At 36.0% G+C, this 22,715-nt stretch overlaps 1 long non-coding RNA gene across 1 annotated transcript in view; it reads right to left on the reverse strand.

Annotated features, from left to right (window-relative positions):
* The window catches only part of LOC116418975, a 60,548-nt gene that overhangs the window by 30,436 nt on the left and 7,397 nt on the right, over positions 1-22,715 (reverse strand). The window lies entirely within an intron of this gene.

Genomic DNA, 22,715 nt, shown 5'->3' on the forward strand with positions numbered 1-22,715 from the left:
TAAATATTATTTCATGAAATTGAATTTCAGTTTTATATATTACTCACATAAGGATGTGTATGGTGATAGACATGCAAATAGAGCATTTCAAAGTAATAATATAAGTGCCATGATAAAAGGATATTCTAGTCATATATTAACTAGAGAAAAGGGATTTAACCCAGCCTGCAGAGACACAGGAATCTTTAAGAAGGAAATAAATGCAGCATTTACCAGTTATACTAATCAACATCAGGTTATTCATTAAATAAAATCCTAAATGTATTGTGGAAAAACAATTTGAAGTGGTGCTATTGGAAATATTTTTATGCCTTATAAAATTCTGTAAAATACTGCTTAGATACTAAGACTTCACAAGCTACAATGGCATGTCCATTAACCCCACTGAAAAATAGTTATAGCCAGTTATGGTGGCTTGTGCCTATAAATCTTAACACTTTGGGAGGCTGAAGTGGGAGGATGGCTTGAGACCAGGAGTTCAAGACCACCCTGGGCAACATAGTGAGATCCTATCTAATCAAAAATAAAATAAAATTAGCAAGGCGTGGTGGCTCAAGCCCGTAGTCTCTACTACTCAAGAGGCTAAGGCAGAGGATCGCCTTGAGCCCAGGAGTTTAAGGCTGCAATGAGCTATGATCACAGCCCAGATGACAGATCAAGACTTTTTCTCTAAAAAAGAAAAGAAAATTTAATAAAATACTAATATAATAATTTTTCCACAATTTTTGTTTTACAGTTCACTTTTTCTTTTTTTTTTTTTTCTCTTTTTTTTCTTTTTTTGAGACAGAGTCCCTTTGTCACCCAGGCCGGAGTACAGTGGCATGATCTCAGCTCAATGCAACCTCCACCTCCCGGGGTCAAGCGATTCTTCTGCCTCAGCCTCCCAAGTAGCTGGGATTGCACCTGGCTAATTTTTGTACTTTTAGTAGAGACGGCGTTTCACCATGTTGGCCAGGCTGGTCTCAAACTCCTGGCCTCGGGTGATCACCCATCTCAGCCTCCCAAAGTGTTGGGATTACAGGCATGAGCCACCACACCCAGACTAGAGTACACTTTTCAATTTATAGTTACAAATATGTCTTGAAAGAAATAATATGTTACTCCTATTTGGATTTTTTTCAAATTAACTTTTTTACTATTTAAAGTTGGTAGCTCCATATTAGGAAGAGGAAGCATAAATACTGAATGCAGCATACATATTTGAAACATTCACATTAGGCTTCAGGACATTTTCACCAATGTTCTGTGGAACAATGGACATATTCTATGTTTAATGGACACACTCACTTTGATTCTGTCTTTGATTTTTTTTTACAATTCTGCAAGGCCTCTAAGTAATGGAATGTTACAGGTTTCAATAACCAGTTACATGGTGATGATTCCCAAGTCTATATTCAGCTCCAGGTCTGTATTTTCCAGCACTGAACAGCTCCTTTTGTATATTTCACAAATACCTCAAAACCAGCCATCTTCTAAATAAATTTATTATTTTATACCAAAAATAAGATTCCCTATGTACAGTAGAGTACATAACCAACTAAGCGGTTAGTAGCACCATCATCTAACTAGTCACTTGAGCATCTGAGATTCCCTCCTCTCCGTTATATTACCATTTTCAATTAATTAATAAGACTAGAAGATTTTCCAAACTCAGTTTACCACTCCCTCTTCTTTATTCACCTTCCACTGCTTTAGTTCAACTCATCACTTACACAAATTTAGTATCCTCCCTACCTCCCATCTTCTTCTCTAACTCAACCTCTTCTCTGCTGTCAGAGTAATGTTCCTATAACAGAAATTAAACTACGTCATTCATCTACTTAAAATTCTGTAATGGCTCCTGATTTCTCATAAAATAAGATCCTTAGTATATAAGGCCCTTCTACTACCTACTATCTTGTCCTCAAAGACAGTAATTCTATCTTCACATCATTAAACTGCAGCCCAACTGTTTAACAAGCTTACTGTTACGTAGGCCCAACTCTTTAACAAGCTTACTGTTGGTACCTGCTTTCTAGCCACAACTCCCACAACCCTTTCTGCCTCACATGATGCACATAATTTTCTAGCAGGACTAAATCATCTGTCAGTGCCAGAGGACATAAACCTATCTCAAGCTGTGAGATTTTCACAGGCTGGTCCTTTTCCTGCTGTTATAGGTGTCTTTTTACAATCCATGCTCCAAGACAGTAAAATGTTCCTACATGGTTTCATGCTTTTTTTCCTATATTTTTTGGATTTTTTCCAAAATTTCCAACTTTTCAAGACAAAATTAACTGTCGCCTCTTCTGTATTCCTGTGGCCCTTTGTAGATTTATTATATTTATTAGAAGTATTTTATTAACATATAGTTTTCATTTGATTATTAAAACACTTATAATATTGCTGTAACTGCTCAGGTTTTTAACACCACCCCTAGATATTGAATCTTCAAAGTTCAGGGTTCTATTCATTTTTATATTTCCAGCATCCATCACAGTCTGGCTCCCAGGAAGTGAACTTAATAAAGGTCTGTTGAATAAATATATCAACATGAGACAAAAATAGCATCATTAAGTGATTGGTTGTTATTTTAAATGTTCTTCTCTGAAAAGACATTATGATTAGGATGTGTGATCATTTGGCTACATCCAACTTAATCTTGGAGATGATCATTGTTGTCATATGTTTATATGCAATCAAAACATTATGGTTATTAGGTTGCTTTTGTCTTTTCCATATCGGAGAGACAAATTTCAACGTCGTCAAGATTTTTTTGTACACCACACCATGCACTTTGCAGCATGGAATATTCTTTTTCAACCCCTAAGAGCAAGGGGTAAGGAGGTGGATATAAGAAAGGCTAATTTGGTATGAATGGATTTGGGGACAATTATGCCTCTCTCCATGGCTTTGTTAACAGGACCCTCAATATTTTGCTCATGATCCATTTATATCAGACTGTAATTTCTAGTATTCACTTTCTTCCTTCATGAAAATCCAAACTGTTTATCTTTAGTTGCTTACCTTAAAAATAAAAGTTGCTCAGGCTGGGCATGGTGGCACACTCCTTTTTTGGAGGAGCATTTTGGGAGGCAAGGTGGACAGACTGCTTGAGCCCAGGAGTTTGAGACCAGCCTGGGAAACATGGAGAAACTCCCTCTCTACCAAAAAAAAAAAAAAAAAAAATACAAAAGTTAGTCAGCCTGGTGGCATGCATCTGTGATCCCAGCTACTCAGGAGCCTGATGTGGAAGAAACACCTGAGCCTGGGAAGTCAAGGCTGCAGTGAATGGTGACCGCTCCACTGCACCCCCAGCCTGGGTGATGGAGTAAGACCCTATCACTAAATAAATAAATAAACCAAAAATTTTTTAAGTTGCTAATCAAATAGGATTGGACCACAAACCCATAAGTGAGCCCAGCTAGCATTAAGTAGACCCAACCAGCCTACCCATACATTTGTAAGCAAAAAATCAGTACATGTTTTATGTCATTGCTATTTTGTGATTGCTTATTTCATAGCATTATTGTGGCAATGGATAGCTGAAACAGAATCCAAGTTCAGAAAGTCTCCAGTTAAAATATACCAGTAACAGGTAGTTGTGAGAGTTTGCCAGTCCTTTAGTATCCATTTATAGCAATCTCTGGAGAGATGTAGATTTGCCTTATCTTCTCCCACTGATGGGAGAGCAGGCACAGTAGGCAGTATAAAAAGAATTAGACCTGAATGTCTGGAAAGCAAAGTTTTAGCTGTGGTTGTACTACTAGGTCATAGGGGCCTTGGACAAGTTAAAATAAGATAATATTAAGATTACAGTTGTTCCCAAATCTGACTATAAAAGTACTGGAGAAGTTTTCCTGTGACATTATTTTTGACATAAATTCCCAGTAGTTCAGAAGTGGTACTAGAAAAAAACTTTTAAAAATTGGTTATCTGCAAGATTAGGGGTCTCAAATCCTCAGTTGTATTTGCAAGTTATTTTTATGGGTCATTCCAGATTATTTTTTATCACTCTTTTCTTTAGTGAGCTATTGGTATGAACAAACTTACTTAGAAAATAAGTGGTGCATTAACACCAAAAAATGGATAAAGCCCCTCTCTAATGATGAATTAACCACTCCAATGTGAAAACGTCTATGTATTTTCTAAGTAAAATGGTGTTTACAATCTACAGTCTGGTTGTGGTAAGCAGAATTCTAAGATTTCAGGTCCCTGGTATATACACACACTTCTCATTCAATCAAACACTAACCTAGGTACTAGTGTGAAAGCATTATATAGATGTAATTAAGCTCCCAAATCAGTTGACCTTAAAGTAGAAAGATTACAATCGCAGAGTCTGGCCTAATCACATGAGCCCTAAAAGGGAAACAGGTTCTTCCTGATAAAAGAGATTCAAAGCATCAGAGGACTCCATGTCAGGGAGATTATCTAATGCTGGCTTTGAATATAGAGGGGGCCACACGGCAAAGAATGCAGGTGGCCTCTAGGAGTGCAGAGCAGCCCCTAGATGACTGTCAGCAAGGAAATGTGGACCTCAGTACTACAACCACAAGAAATTAAATCTTGCCACAACCACATGAGCTCCAGGCACGAAGACAGCCAAGACAACATCTTGATTTTAGCTTTCTGGGACCTTCAGTAAGCGGTGGTCAGACTTCTGACCTATAGAAGTATGGGAAAATGGCTGTTTCTTTAAGCAGTAAAGTTTGTGGAAATTTGTTGTACAATATTACAAACCTATAAGGGTTCTGTATTTGAATTTTGGAATTTAGGAAAGCTGAGTTCCTGGGCCCATTACTGTAATTGATTAGATAGCCTAAAACAAGACAGTGGCTTTCCTTAATGTCTTCCCTTAGCCTGAAGAATCCCATAACAAAGCAGCTTAATATTACACAATGTAATATATTCAGAATTTAAATACCTCCTTAAAACAAATGTAGAAATAAAATATTCACTTTATTTGCTTTTCTTTTCTTACATTGTGAAGAATCCCTCCTATCTATCATAAAAATGACTTGATTTTAATTAGGTGTCTAACAAAAAAAGTAACTATGATATTTCAAAAAAAAACTCAGTCATCAGTTCTGACAAACACTCTATTAATAAATGATGTTATTAATATTTTATGTATTTAATTTTAATGCTTCTGAAATAATTATTGATATTACAATTTATTCTTTAAGTCTACTATTCTATAAGTAAATCTAGGTTAATCTTCTGGCAGAAACCATGGCTCTGAACTCAGTGGAAAAAAAGGAGAGAGAGAAATCTATTTAGTTTACCTTGTAAAATACTCTGAGCAATCTCTTTAAAGCACACATACAAAAATTAGAATTTAGAATTTAGCAATTTAGAATTTCAGTGATTTTCATTTAGAATTTCAGCAATTTTCATTCTTTTAATAATTGCTTCAGTGTTGATGTTGTTAAAATAATACCTGCATTTGCCATGATGAAGTATCAACACAAGTCATTTGTTTTACAAAAGGTATTGGCTGCCATCTCTTGGACTGTGTGAGCATTATGCTTCAAAAAGAATAAACAAATTAAAACCTCAGCCTTTGCAAAAATTTCTTCACAAAAGAAATCCAAAAACCATGTACATGTAAACAGTTGAGCAGCAAACAAATATTAATTGCATGTATTTGATTATTTCACTTAGAAATATGACTTACATATGTGGTTAATTTTTCTTGGATGTGTTTTTGAAAGCTTTATTCAAACAGAAGGCAAATAAATGTATACATTATCCTAATTTAAGATTTTATGTTTTTATTTAAAATATTATTTGCACACTTTCACTTAATGATTTTTCCATCTTCTTCTATAGTTATGGCTACAACACTAGTCACTTCTCTCTTTAATATATGAGTTAAGATGCCAAGTCTGATTCCTTTCTTCTGAACCTAATTGACAGTACAAATCCTTCAGAGATAAATAATTATGGTTTCTCACTAGAATCGAGTTTATTATTATCTTACACACCATACGGTTGAAACTAATAGGACAAAGAGAAAGCTTAATTATTGATATAATTATTGATATAAAACTAAACTATACTCATTTTATGGAAGTTAGCGATAAAAACTCACATTTCAATCTTCTCTCCATTCAAGATTCACTTTGTATGGCATCTGTACATACTTTCTTAAATTTTATAAACTAATGATTTTCTAAAAGAAGAAAGTATTTGAGAAGACTCAGTGTCTAAATTATACTTAATTTTACCTAGAAGATACCTAACGTGAAAGACTATAAAAGTTAAAACCAAAAAATACTAAAAACAAAGGTAGTTTTTCTGTCATATAAAAGGAAATTGTATCACAACCTACAAATAAGCAAATGTAAATTAGTAACTGTGATTAAATGCAAACATCATACTCCCATCAGAGCTCACTGTGTATGTAAGAAGTAGAAACCTCCCTTGGCAATCAGTAGATTGCAATAACAGTGTGCAGTTTTGTAACAGAACATTTTGTTACTTTTTAAACCTTTGGGTTTCTATTTTTAGTATATTCTATTAAACAATTTGAGATGGTAAAAAGAAAACCATTTAATTGCTTCCAAGGTTATGAAAACTCCTTGGGTATCTGAAATGATCTAACTTTAAAATAATTATTATTATGTTGTTAAGTATTGAGTGCTCATGTAATTCACAATTATTTGCCTTCTCACCAGGCAGATCATCTAGGATGAAATTACAGAAAAATTAAGGAATGATGTATCAGATATACAAGTAGTTTTGAATTCAAATTTGATTACTTAAGTAGTAAACTTCACATTGCTTAATTTCTTAATTATCCAGGAAAAAATTTCAAGTGAAATACCAAATATGTGGAAAGTAGAAAATATGTGAATACAAAGAGAATCCTAACTCTTGTCACCAAGAGAAGAACGGGGTTGATGTGCTGCTTTAGAGCTGTAAACTTGTTCTGACACCTGGTGGATAGTGTTGAAAAGGCACGTGATACAGCAAAAGAAACTACTGACAGAGTAAACAGACAACCTACAGAATGGGAGAAAATATTTACAACCTAAGCATCGTACAAATCTATAAGTAACTTATAAATAACTTAAAACAAATTTAGAAGAGAAAAATAACCCCTTAAAATATGGGCAAAGGACATGAAAAGACACTTCTCAAAAGAAGACATACATGCAGCCAACAAGCATATGAAGAAAAGCTCAACATCACTGGTCATTAGAGAAATACAAATCAAAACCACAATGAGATATCATCTCACACCAGTCAGATGGCTATTATTCAAAAGTCAAAAAATAACAGGTGCTGGCAAAGTTGTGGAGAAAAGGGAACACTTATACACTGTTGGAGGAAGTGTGAATTAATTCAAACATTGTGGAAAACAGTATGGCAATTCCTTAAAAGCTAAAAGGAGAACTACCATTCCACCTAGCAATCCCATTACTGGGTATATACCAGAGGAATATAAATCATTCTATCATAAAGACACATGCTCATTAATGTTCACTGCAGCACTATTCACAACAGCAAAGATGTGTAATCAACCTAAATGCCCATTAATAACAGATTGGATAAAGAAAATATGATACATATACACCTTGGAATACTATGTAGCCATAAAAAAGAATGAGATAATGTCTTTTGGGAAAAATAGATGGAGCTGGAGGCTATTATCCTTGGCAAACTAACGCAGAAACAGAAAACCAAATACTGCATGTTCTCCGTTATAAGTGGGAGCTAAATAATAAGGACTTATGAACACAAAAAAGGAAATAACAGACACTGGAGTCTACTTGACGGGACAGGGTGGGAGAAGGGGGAGAAGCAGAAAAGATAACTACTCGGTATTGGCTTAATACCTGAGTGATGAAGTAATATGCACAACAAACCCCTGTGACACGTTTACCTATATAACAAACCTTCACTTGTACCCCAAAACCCAAAATAAAAGTTAAAAAACAAAAAAGAGAAAAGGCATGTGATAGCCATGTGCAGTTAAACTCAGCAGCCAAGAGCCCCCTTTGGCTATTGAGCACTTGAGGTGCAGCCAGCCAAAAATGAAGATGTGGTGTTCAAAGACCTTGTATTTAAAAAAAAAAATACATAATATCTAATAATGTTTTATACTGGTTACATGTTGAGATGATAATATTCTGGCTATATTTATTAAATAAAATATATTAAAATTGATTTCACCTGTTGCTTTTTTTTCCTATTTGGCTACTAAAAATTTTAAAGTTACATATATGGGTCACATTTGTGGTTTATATTTCTATTGGATAGTGCTGTGATAGAATCTAAGGTTTAAATATTATTAAGGTAAAAAATTTCTCAGTGTCTTTGTGAGAATAGAAAAAAATGTATGTAACATATGATTAACATATGGTAGACAAAATTTTAACATGGCTTCCACTGGTCCACATCCTTTTATACCTCCCCACTGGGGTAGGCGGTTTCTGTGAATAGAATGGGATATCATTCCCTTCAATGAGGGTATATTGTATGGCAAAGGTAAAGGGATTTTTGCAGATGTAATTAAGGTTTCTAATTAGTTGACTTTGAGTTAATCAAAAGGGAGATTATGCTGGGTGGGGCCTGGTCTAATCAGATGAATTCTCAAAAGACACTCAAAGCAGCAGCAGACACTCACCTATTGGCCTATAAGAAGCAAGCTGCCATGTTGTAGGGAGAGCTACATGGCAAGGAATGTCAGACAGCCTCCAGGATTTGAGGAATCTGTCCTTCAGCTATAAGAAATCAAATTCTGCCAACAACCAGTGAGCTTGGAAGAGGAGGCAGGCCTCAGATGAGGCTGCAGCTCTGTCTGACAGGTTCACTGCAGCATTGTAAGACCCGGAGCAGGGGCGCAGCTAAGCTGTGCCTGGATTCCTTACCCACAGAAACTGAGAGATAATAAGTGCATGACACTTTAAACTGCTAAGTTTGTGGTAATGTTTTGCAACAGTAGAAAACTTATGATTTGAACTTTTTGTAACTTTATTTTTTGTGTTAGAATATCATTGGTTTTTCTTTCTTTTTTCATCCAAGACATATTCATCATAAGAAATCAAAATCAGCAATGAAAACCATAACTTTATTATAGTATATAGTTTACTATGGTATGCATTTTATCATAGCATATATAATGGAAACAGAAATAAAAACAAGGAAATCATATCAAATTTAATATAAACTTCTCAATTGAGCTATGCTATGTAAATTATAATAGCTTCAACCTAGAGCTCTTTTGAATTTAAAGCAGTGATGCATCTTGTTATTTCTTCTTCTTTTAGTGCTATTTTGGCACTTAAAGTCAAGTGTCTTCTAATAGTGAAGAGACAAATGGGTACCAGTAAAAGAAAACCAGGACAAGTGAAGAGATAAAGCCAGTCCCCGTGAGCTCATATACCTACTTTGGGATCTCTAAACAGATCTTCGAATAATCTAAAAATTAATCTAGTATCAGAGACTTCACTCTGCTCCCCTGAATTCCCAAAATTTATACACAGTCTTGACTCAATTTATCAAGTTGAAGTTAGTTCAAAGAGTAGTGATGTACAAAATGTCATGCCCTGTAGCTTTGCCAATGACTCTGGAGATGATGGCTGCAACTCTAGCTCTTTCAGTCAACTTCCTGTTCATCAGATTCACCATAATCTTCCTAGGCTCCTGAGCCTTTGCACTTACAGTTTGCTTTTCCTGAATACATCTTTCATTGCTTGCACACCTGGAAAAGGCTACTTCTATTGTGAACTTTTCTCACTTCCTTCTGTTGTCTCCTTGTATAGCTTTGGCTTTTTCCCTCCAATTAAGTGTTTCTTCTATTCATTGACACTGACTAGGAGAACAAATGTGGCAACATGGCTTGGTATTCTTGTGATTACCTATACTGACTTCATGAGAGTCAGTGAGAGTGACATAGGTTTGTAGTACCCAAAAAATTCTCAAATGTGCAGGCTTAAATATACGTATCCATACAAAAAGAAACAAAATCAAAAACTGCTCCTCTCTTTGCTGCTCCTGCTCCTCCTGCTGCTGCTCATCCTCCTCCTCCTCCTTCTTTTGAGACAGAGTCTCACTCCTTCACCCAGGCTGGAGTACAGTGGTGTGATCTCAACTCACTGCAACCTCTGCCTCCCAAGCTCAAGCGATTCTCCTGTCTCAGTATCCTGAGTAGCTGGGATTACAGGCACATGCCACGACACTCGACTAATTTTTGTATTTTTGGTAGAGACAGGTTTTCGCCATGTTGGCCAGGCTGGCCTCAAACTCCTCACCCCAGATGACCCACCCGCCTCGGCCTCCCAAAATGTTGGTAGTATTACAGGCATGAGCCACCTCACCCAGCTGTGTTTCTTCTCTTGACCAGGGATTGCAAAGATGCACACCTAGGCTTCCCTCATTTGCATGTTGTAATTATAGGGTGTTACACATCTCATTTTTGTTATACCTGCCTGTTTCTGCTGATATTAGATCAATTGATCTGTTTTCTCATATCCTTGCATTTTGGCTTCTTATTTTTGGAAGAGGCCTTTTGTCCCTTAAATTAGTTTTCACTATGTCAACACATTTCCAAAATACTATAAGACCTACTTTTATATTAAATTAATGTCTTGTTACCCTAAGGCAGAGTTAGTTGTTCTTAGCACTATAGTTTCAGAACACTGCAAAATTCTGTTATAGAATTTACCATGTTGTATAGTAACTACTTCATGTCTAGATCTACCATTAAATTAAGAATAGGGGCCACACCTTATTCAACATTGCATCCCTAACCTCTAGCAGGCAATAACATGAAACAAAATAGAATATAATTAACTTGAATATTAACTTGAATATTATATATTAACTTGAATTTAATTCTAATATATAATATTAACTTGAATTAAAACCTCAGGGAGCTTCATCAAAACATTTAAAACAAATCTGCATTATTTCCAGTAGCAAACTTCCTTCCCTCTGCAATAGCCTGATTATTTCGTTGGTTGAACTAGATCTACAATGGGGTGGTATGACAAATGGGGAATTGGGGAAGGGGAGGGAGGCCTGGGCATGAGGTTACAATGTTTCGTGTAGTCTTCCCCCTGCCCTCCACACCCCTATGCCTGATCAACTAACCACTGTCATTGTCTAAGGTTTCAGGGTCAGAACCTCTTAAACAAGTAAACAAGTTATTTAAGAAGTTAAGAAGCTGCCAAAAACATGACTTTCTTGCAGGTGAATTTGATGTTTTAGATTATATTTGATGTTTTAGATTATAGAAATTGAAAGTGAGAGTAGGTAAAAGGAAGACTATAGTTCTTAAGGGAAAGAAAAAACTAAGCCTATGCTCCTATTTTCCACAGTGAAGGTCATAAGTGTCCTTGAGGTATTTTGGTTAGCTTCACTTCTCATAACTGGTGATATTTATTTTGATAATTACGGTGTAGAAAGGTTTTTTTAAAGGGAACATTTTCTGACTCCTATATTTATCTGAGTTATTATCTTTCTATGAGCTTAGCTATTGTTTAAGCCCATCTCAGTCAAGTTTATTGGCAATTCCAGTCTATTTGCCAACAACTTAAGAAGCGTTCATTTTAAACTAAAGTACACCCCAATCCTTAGATGAAATCCTGCCTCAGGTTCATAACGCCAAATCAATAGAATCATTCAAATCCAAGGTTAACTCTTATCTTGGAACCAAGCTCATTCCTATTGATTAAACTTTTATTTTTGTCTTATTATGAAGAACAAAAGGACCTTGGAAGTGGTTGCAGAAAGAAAGGTTCAATAAACATCCATTTATGTCCTCTTGTAACATCAATTAATTCATATAATTTTGCTTTCAATTTTATTCCAAATATAATAGTATGTCTCCTTGTCTATAAGAATTATTTTTTCCCGACTGATGGAAAGTTTTTCAAATACCAACTATTCAGTGTTGTTAAAAAAAATGCTGGGGAAATAAGAGGAATGAGAATAAAACAGACAGGTAGCACATGAAACAGTTATATCAGATTTCTATAAAATTAGAGAAAAAAAAGTTTGTGAATGCTTAAAGAATTAATCTGTTTTTCTGTATGGAGAGTCCTTAAATGGCTAAAAGCAGATCAATCATTCAATCTGGCAATCCCACTATTGGGCATCTACCCAAAGGAAAAGTCATTATATGAAAAACACACTTGCACACATATGTTTATAGCAGCACAATTCACAATTGCAAAGATATGGAATCAACCTAAATGCCTATCCACTAATGAGTGGATAAAGAAAATGTGGTATATATGCACAATGGAATACTACTCAGCCATTAAAAGGAACGAAATAATGTCTTTTGCAACAACTTAGATGGAGCTGTAGGCCATTATTCTAAGTGAAGTAACACAGGACTGGAAACAAAAACCATATGCCCTCACTTGTAGGTGGGATCTAAGCTATGAGTAAATAAAGGCATACAGAGTGACATAATGGACTTCAGAGACTCAAAAGTATGAGGGTGGGAAGGGGGCTAGGGATAAAAAGCCACACTTTAGGTATAAAGTGCACTACTCTGGTGATGGGTACACTAAAATCTCAGGATTCACCACCATATAGTTCATCCATGTAACAAAAAGCCACTTTGTACTCCAAAAGCTATTGAAAAAAAAAAAATGCTGTATACCTTAAGTAAATACAATTTTGTTTTTTAAAAAATCTGTTTTTAAAAGAATTTTAGTTTACAAAACTTGGCACTAGCAAATGCTTGATGTTTTTATTCTTTCTATTTTTTCCTTGTGGACATTTTGATATCCTTTTTATTTTGTCTATGGTGATAAAAGCAAATATACAGGTAACCATAATAATAAAGGATCTATAAGAGCAAAACCAAAGTTTTTCAAAGAAGAAGAAATTCTGACTCAAGACTGCATTATCAACTCTTGCCTGAATTTCCAGCCTTCTGGTCTGCCCTACACATTTTCAGACTCATCAGCCCCCAAAAACACATGAAGCAATTCAAAACTAAAGAAACTAATTAATTAATTTTATTTCACTGGAGAACCCTCACGGATAAAATAGGTATGAATGGTATTTTCAACTATAAACAGGTATGCAAGAAATATCAAATTTCTTTTATTTTATTTAAATCAAATTAATTCCAACTCCAAGTGTCCATCACACAGGCCAGCAGGAAATTCAACCTAGGTCCTAAGAGGTCACAAGCATCCTTTCACCTTGCATTATCATGTTCTCCTTTGATATCTCATTTTCCAAGGTCACTTAGTCCCTACCATAATTTCAATAGTTGTACCCTCCAAAATTCATGTTGAAATTGAATCCGCAATGTGGCAGTGTTGACAGGTGAGTCCTTTAAGAGGTGAATGTGTCATGAGGGCTCTGCCTTCATAAATACATTAATATATTCATGAATCAATGGGTTAAAAGGTAAATGGATTAATAGGTTATCATGGGATCGGAACTTGTGGCCTTATAAGAAAAGGAAAAAAGACCTGAGCTACAATGTTAGCACATTCAGCACCCTCACCCTGTGTCACTTTGAGCCTCTGCAGAGAGCCCCCACCAGTAAGAAAGCCCTCACTAGATGCAGCCCCTCAACCTTGGACTTTTCAGCCTCCACAACCATAAGAAATAAATTCCTTTTCTGTACAAATTATCCAGTTTCAAGTATTCTGTTATAAGCAACATAAAACAGACTAATACAGTCAGTCCCTAAAGGAAGACAGCTCTGCTCATCCCATGTCAAACTTCAGTGCAGGAATATTTGTCAAAGCAGGGAGTCCCATTGCCCTGGGCCCAGGAGAAACACAAAGTTAAACCACTCAACTGTCTTGCCAGTTCCTGCGGGTACTGTCAGAGAATATAGCGTGGATCACCACTATTCTTGGTAGTCATAAAGCTCTAGTCTCAGTTTTGGGGAATTTATCTTCCCTCACTCATTTCCATCAAAGGAATTCAGCTTTCTCCTCTATCCTGAATATTTTTCAGAAGCTCTCTCCATTAAACAAAATCCAAGAAGACAAGTTATTAGCAAGTAACATCTCCTTTCTATCAAGTAATAAAAATTTGTCTTGAGAAAGAAGAAAGACAAAATTTTCTACCAGTAATGAAGGGGAGTATAAACATCAGAGGAACAAAATTCAATGTATCAAAAAATGATCATATTCAGTGGTATGTTAACCAACGAGTTCTGTGGGAAAGAGGAAGGAAAAATAACTCTAATTTGTAGGATTTGCCTGTTTCCATGTTGTAAATGTTCCCATTGCAGTTGATTTTAAGCTAACCATGTGACATCACTGAGCACAGAGTTGGAAAGAGATGTGCAGTAGCACATAATTATGTAATATTTCTACTACACAGATACAATAGACATAACCTCAAGAGCATGGATAATGCTGGTATGTATTACCTTTGTTAACAATACAAAACATTTTCTTGTACATTTGAATAATTTAGTTTTTTAATAATGGCTTTTTCATGGCTGGGGCACACAATTTCTGAAAATTTATCAATCCACTTTTATGAACCAATACTAGCTACAAAAAATGTCAAAAGTCAAATGGTAAGCTGCAGTACAACACTGATCTTAACCACACAATGAAAGACCACAAGCATGACTTTGATAAGAACACTTGCTATGCTCTGAATGTCTGTATTCCTCCAAAATACAGACATTTAAACCCCAAGTTGATGGTATTTAGAGGTTGGGCCTTTTGGACAGTGATTAAGTCATGAGGTCTCTGCCATCATGAATGGGATTAATGCCCTTATAAAAGAGACTTCACAGAGTTTCCTTGCCCTTCCATCTCTTTTACAATGTAAGGACACAGCATTGTCTCTTCTGCCATGTGAGGACACAACAACAAGGCACCATCTTGAAAGCAAAGAGCAAATTCTTACCAGAGGCTGGTGCCTTGACCTTGGACTTCCCAGCCTCCACAACTGTGAGAAATAAATTTCTGTTATAGTCTATTATTTATAAATTACCTGTCTGTGGTGTTTTGTTACAGTAGCAGCAATAGACTAAGACTACCTATGTAATGAAAATTGGCTCTGCCTCTGCAAACAAGGGAAGTAGACCTAAAGTTTTTTTTTCACCTCTTCAGGACAGACAGACAAACCTGGCCTGCTCAAATGAGAACAGTCACCTAGGCTATGAGATCAACTCATTGCTTACCATTTATAACAGCTGCACTTAAACTTGTTCTCATGACCATTTTTTTCTGAACTCTTAAAAATATTGGGAAACCAAAGAGCTTCTGTTTATGAGAGTTAATCTCTCAATCCTTGCCATATTAGAAATTAATTCTGAAAAGTTTCATTAATATTTATTCATTTTAAAATAACAATAGTAAACCTATTAAATAGGTTGACATGTTTAGTACATTTCTATTTGCATAATAGCATATCTTATGAAAAATAACCATATTTTCCAGCAAAATAAAGTAATAAGAAAGGTAGCATTGTTTCACAATTTCTCAAACCTCTTTAATGTCTCTCTTAATAGAAAACAGCTGGAAAATGGATTAAGATCATCTAATAGTCCATGAGGATCTGAATATTGTCCACAACCACTCAAGTGAATTTAGAAGTGGATCTTCCCCTATTCAAGCCTTCAGATAAGATCACAGCCCTCGCAACCCCTTGATTGCAGCCAGAAGTCACAGTAAGCCAAGACCAGATTTCTTTTTTCTTTTTTTTTTTCTTTTAAGATTTAGTCTTTCTCTGTCGCACAAGCTGCAGTGCAGTGGCGCAATCTCGGCTCACTGCAAGCTCCACCTCCCAGATTCACACCATTCTCCTGCCTCAGACTCACGAGTAGCTGGGACTACAGGCATGCGCCACCACGTCCAGCTAATTTGTGTGTGTGTGTGTGTGTGTTTAGTAGAGACGGGGTTTCACCATGTTAGCCAGGATTGTCTCGATCTCCTGACCTCGTGATCCGCCCACCTCGGCCTCCCAAAGTGCTGGGATTACAGGCCTGAGCCACCGCACCCAGCCAAAGACCAGATTTCTAACAGACAAAAAGTATGAGATGATAGATGTTTGTTGTTTTAAACCAATGAGTTTCGGGGAATTCATTACATTGCCATTGAGAACTAATACAAAAGGAATAGTTGCTCAATACTCATTTATTTATTCAATGAATGTATGGATTGAATGTGTGTGTACCAGTTACTATAAGAGGAGAGGAGAAGCAGATGTGACTCTGACATGGGCCCTCTACCCTTGAGGAACCAGTCTGATGAGGGAGATAAATAGGAAAATAGATGGCATACAATACCTATAATGCAAATATAGGAACAAATTATGTGAGACTATAAAAAGGAAAATAACTAACTCTATTTGAGAAGGCTTCACTAACCACCATTTGGAATAGCTCATAAAGGCTGAGCACGTTTAAGACTCTGGCAAGTGGCACTGATTCAATAGGAGCTGCTACTTCAGGAATCAAACCAAGGAGTCTACATATAATCATTTCTGAACCACCTACATGCAGTTATTAGATAAAGCCATGAGAGGAAATAAGATTTCTTCAGAAAAAAAGCATATGGATAAAACCCAAAACTTAAGACTCAGGCAGGTAAAATATGAGAAGACAATACTTGATTGATTTGATAATAAATATGATGTCATGCAGTGTTTGCCAGAGACGACTTTGAGGGGGAAAAAAAAAAAAGGCAATTGAAAAATCTTGCTGAAGGAGATCATTTTAAGAATTGTTTAAATTATGTATAGAAAATGTTTGGCCATACAAATAAGAAAGAAAATTACTCCCCACTCTCTTTGGTAAAAATGGTGGATCACAGTTCCTACATAGTAAAAATGATGTTTTTAATATTAAGAAATTTAATATCTGAAATCAGCAAAATTGACTGTTACGTCTTGTTAATATCTCAAGTTAATATCATATGCAAAAACTGGAGTTTTTTTTAAATAAACTTTATGGACAGAAAAATATACAATTTTCTAAGTTAATTTAAAACTACAAAACAAAAATTTCTGCAGTTATAAAGTTAATCACTTTTTTTAAAAAACAATTTCCCTAAGGTATATCAAGCAGAGTATCAAGAAGAAAGTTGATAAATACTGGTCAAACTGAAAACCAAACACTAGTAAAGTCTGTGCTACCTAATGATTTAAAAACCTGGACTTTGAGGTAGGAAGAGGGTCCTGGCTCTTCTACTTAAAAAGTGACTCTAGACAATTAATGTAAGCCTCAGTTTTCTAACAAAAACAGAGATTATCATAACTACACCGTCAAAACCAGGTTTTCGGAACTCATATTAGGTAAGACGTGTGAATACACCTTGAAACATTTAACTCATTATATGGTTCTTGTAGTTATCCAGGAAAAGATATCACAAATAGCCATTAAAACTATTTTTCATATTACAGCAATTTAAAAACTTACTTCTATTTAACCGACAAAAAGTGTATCTTGATTTTTAGCCTTGACATATGGCAGTAAAACACGAATTACAAATTGGATTTGCACATAAAAGTCAGAAAAATTTCCCTGATTTTTCATTGGAAATGTATTCCATTTGGAGGATCTGTTACATTTCCATAGGAAGTTAATAACTTGATCAAAGCCATGAAATAAGGTTTTGCTGCATTTATTTAGTCTCCTTTTACACAATTTTCCAAATCTGTGTGTGCTACTTTTGCCCCACAATGTGAAAAGGAGACCATTAACTGCAGGATACCATTTGCTATGTAGATTTTCGGGTCTTGTTTGCACTTGATATTTGAATTAATATATCCCAGTTCTCCCTCCAATTTACTTGTATGTTTATTATAGTTGGTTAAAAGAAAAAAAAAACTGCAGGTAAGTCAGGTAATAAACTGTGAGTTAGCAGGCCATTTATCTTCTGTAATAAATAGGAGTCAGAAAATCGCACAGAAAATCGGGCTATATTATTCAATAAGGCATTCAGTCATGAATCAACATGTTACTTCTTCCACACCATTCTGCAGGCCGCAATGAAGTAACAAAAATGTTTTTCCTCTAATAAAAGTAGTATATTCCTTTTTTAAAAAGTCCTTTTCTCACAAGAACACATAGAAGGGGATATATTTAAATACATCAAAAACACCAATTAGGATGATTTTCTCTAGCAGTACTCAATAGGAGATGAAAGGAAAGGAGAGAAAAGGTACTGTGGAAAGATAGATCAAAAGGAGGGAAAGATGATTTTACATTGGCTCAGAATGCATCCCAGTAAGTTCATAAGTTACTACAATCTCTGCCCCCTTACTTTTAGTCAATGATCACTTCAAAAAATAAAAAATAAAAACAGTCATCTCTTGACAGAAACTCACCTCTGCTTACATCTACCTATAAATACCTATATTTTTGTCAATTCATACTCTATTTCCTCTTATCTCACAGACACTGGTACTTTCTCCACTTTCCAAAGGAGAACACCTCTCTCTATGTTCTCTATCTTTTCTTTTTCTCCCTGATTGTGCTTTGTCAATAATTCAGTTACAATTTCTGCATCTAGGATGCCTTCAACCTCTCAATCTATAAACACATTCAAGCTTCCCCACCATCTTAAATGTATCTTTTCCTACTTTTTGTCATTCCCACAATCTACTTTGTTTAACTGCCAATATCCTTAAGTCATTTGTATTTACTGTTCCCATATTCTATTTGATTTTTCTACTCATTATAATACGGCTTCCATCACCATCAACTCCAATCAAGTTGATCTCATTTAAGCCACCAGTGTCCTTCTAACCACACCCAAAGGGCTTCTTCAATTGTATCAAGATCATTTTCCTGTAGCATTTGACACCATTTCTCTTCTGAAAACTCTTTCTTCTTGGTTTTCTCAACACAACTCTTTCCTTATCTCTACTCCTTGTCTTTTCTTCTTCAGTGTCTTCGTGTTAATTATCTATTACTGTGTAACAAATTATCCTAAGACTTAGTGGCTTGACACAAAAAGAATCAAATACCTAGGAATACAGCTAACCAGAGAGGTAAAAGATCTGTACAATAAAAATTATAAAACACTGCTCAAAGAAATCAGATGTGATACAAATATATGGGAAAATATTCCATACTCATGGATAGGAAGAATCACTATCATCAAAATGGCCATACTGCACAAGCCAATATATAGATTCAATGCTATTCCTATTAAACTACCAATGACATTCATCATGGAACTAGAAAAAAAAACTATTTTAAAATTCATATGGAATCAAAAAAGGGCCAAAATAGCCAAGGCAATCCTAAGCAAAAAGAACAAAGCTGGAAGCATGATGTTATCCAATTTCAAACTATACTACAAGGCTACAGTAACCAAAACAGCATGGTACTTGTACAAAAACAGACACACAGACCAATGGAATAGAATGGAGAGCCCAGAAATAAGGGTGCCTGCCTACAACCATCTGATCTTCAACAAAGCTGACAAAAACAAGCAATGGGGAAAGGATTTCCTCTTCAATAAATGGTGCTGGGATAGCTGGCTAGCTATATGCAGAAGATCAAAACTGGACCACTTCCTTACACCATATATAAAAATTAACTCATGATGGATTAAAGACTTAAATGCAAAACCCAAAACTATAAAAACCCTAGGAGACAACAGCATTAGTCTGTTCTCATGATGCTATTAAAGACAGTTTATAAAGGAAGTTTATAAAGGAAAGAGGTTTAATTGACCCACAGTTCCACATGGCTGGGGAGGACTCACAATCATGGTAGAAGGTGAATGGGGAGCAAAGTCACATTTTACATGGCAGCAGGCAAGACATCTTGTGCAGGGGAACTCCCCTTTGTAAAACCATCACGTGAGACTTATTCACTACCATGAGAACAGTATGGGCTAAACCATCCCCATGATTCAATTATCTCCAGTTGGCCCCGCCCTTGACATGTGGCCATTATTATAATTCAAGGTGAGATTTGGATGGGGACACAGCTGAACCATATCAACAACCTAGGCAATACTGCTCTGGACATAGGACCTGCAAAGATTTCATGACAAAGACATCAAAAGCAATTGCAACAAAAGCAAAAATTGACAAACGAGATCCAATTAAACTTAAGAGCTTCTTCACAGCAAAATAAACTATACACAGAGTACACAGAGAACCTACAGAATGGGTGAAAATATTTATAAACTATGCATTTGACATAAGTCTAATATTCAGCATCTATAAGGAACTTAAACAAATTTACAAGCAAAAACAACCACATTAAAAAATGGACAAAGGACATGAGCAGACCCTTTTGAAAATAAGACATCCATGTGGCAAACAAGCATATGAACAAAGCTCAACATCACTGATCATTAGAGAAGTGCAAATCAAACCCACAATGAGGTATATCTAACACCAGTCAGAAGGGCTTTTATTAAAAAGTCAGAAAAAAATGCTGGTGAGGTTGCAGAGAAAAGGAAATGTGTATACACTGTTGGTGGGAGTGTAAATCAGTTCCATTGTGGAAAGCAGTGTGATGATTCCTCAAAGAGCTAAAAGCAGAACTATCATTCAACCCAGCAATCCCATTACTGGGTATATACCCAAAAGAATATAAATTGTTCTACCACAAAGACACATGCACGTGAATGTTCACTGAAGCACTGTTCACAACAGCAAAGACGAGGAATCAACCTAAAAGCCCATCAGCAGCAGATAGTATAAAGAACCTGTGGTATATACACACCATAGAATACTATGTAGACATGAAAAAGAACAAGATCATGTCCTTTACAGGAACATGGATGGAGCTGGAGGCCATTATGTTTAGCAAACTAATGTAGGAACAGTAAACCAGAAACCACATGTTTTCACTTGTAAGTGGGAGCTAAATAATGAGAACCAATAGAAATAGAGGGGAACAACAGACACTGGGCCTACTTGAGATTGGAGGGTAGGGGGAGGGAGAGAATCCAGAAAAGTAACTATCAGACACTATGCTTAGTACCTGGATGACAAAAATCTATACATCAAACCCTCATGAATGAGTTTACCTGTATAACAAACCTGCCCATGTACCCCTGAACCTAAATAAAAGTTAAAATAATTTAACAGGGCTAGGTGCCATGGTTCATGCCTGCAATCTCAGCACTTTGGGAAGCCGAGGTGGGTGGATTACCTGAGGTCAAAAGTTCAAGAACAGCTTGGCCAACATGGCAAAACCCTGTCTCTACTAAAAATATAAAAATTAGCTGGGCTTGGTGGCTCAAGCCTTTAATCCCAGCTACTCAGGAAGCTGAGGCAGGAGAACCGCTTGAACACGGGAGGTGGAGGTTGCAGTGAATGGAGATTGCGCCACTGCACTCCAGCCTGGGCAACAAGCACAAAACTCCATCTCAAAAAATAATAGTAATAATAACAATTAAATAGACAATAACTTAGTAGCTTGAAACAGCAAACATTAATTACCTCAAAGTTTCCGTTGGTCAGGAATTTAGAAATGTCTTGGGGGAAAGGGAAAACACCCTTCTGGCTTAGAGTCTGTCATGAGGTTAGAGTCAGATAATGTCTGGGGCTACAATAATCTAAAGCCTTGAGTGGGGCTAGAGGATTCATTTCCACAATGGTTCACCCACGTGGCTGTTGGTAAAGGTCTTAGTCTGTCGCTAGCTTTTTGTAGATGTCTCAGTTCCTCACTGGCTATTAGAAAGAAGCCTTGGCTCCTCACCACATGGATCTCTTCACAGGCTGCTTGAATATATTCACAACATGACAAATAGATTTCACCAGATTGAACAGTGAGGGAGAGGGAGACAGAGAGAGCGAGAGAGAGACAGAGAAAGCAAGCAAGCGAGTGAGAGACAGAGAAAGCTACAGTACTTTTTATGCCATATAAATTATACACTGTTACTTCTGCTTTAATTGTATTTATTGGGAGTAAGCCATTAAATCCAGCCCAACACTAAAAAGGAGGAGAATTAAGCTCCACCTCTTAAGAGTATCAATTAATTTATGAACATATTTTATACTACCACAAACTTCTACATTTTATTTCCTGAATGTTGCTGTTACTTAAGGGTCTTACCTCTATCCTCTTATCATCTTATTCACCCTCCCTGGGTGTTCTCAACTATTCCCATTGTTTCAATTGTCATCCATATTATAGATGAATCTAAAATCAGTTTCTAGCCTCGATCCCTTTCCCAAACCCATATTTGTATTTTCAACTGCTTATCCTACATCTTCACGTAGAAAGCCAGTACAACCTGTCCAAAACTAAACTTCTGTTTTTCTTCCCCTTTGCTCCAATTTGGCTCTTTATATCTTCAACCCAATTACCCACGTTAGAAAACATGAATCATCTTCAATTCCTACTTCTCCTTCTTACCTCTCATATCCCTTGATATGGATTTATCCCTACTGTTTATGACTTCTAAATAACTCTCAATTTATTTTCTTCTCATCATCATTACCATCTTCGTACAGGCTGTCATCATTCCTCTCCAACTCTACTGCAGTAGCCTAATAATTGATTTTCCTGTCTCGTCTCTTCCCATTCTAATTTACTTTTTGTCAGATTTCTCTTGGCTAAAATATAGATCTGAGATCATATATCTCTATAAAAACCTTGAATGGCCCACCAATAACCAGTTTAAAGAGTCCAAGCTCTTTAAAATGATATATAAGGCCCTTTAAAATCTGATCCTAATATGTTTTAGCTTCATCTTGTCAAATGTCTCAACAAATTTTCACTAAATCATTGTCATTCCCTGAAAATGCCATGTACTTTCACACATTCACATATTTGCATATGCTATTTCCTCTGCCTGCCA

The sequence above is a fragment of the Piliocolobus tephrosceles genome, chromosome 11 (genome assembly GCF_002776525.5).
Source record: "Piliocolobus tephrosceles isolate RC106 chromosome 11, ASM277652v3, whole genome shotgun sequence".
Lineage (NCBI taxonomy): Eukaryota > Metazoa > Chordata > Mammalia > Primates > Cercopithecidae > Piliocolobus > Piliocolobus tephrosceles.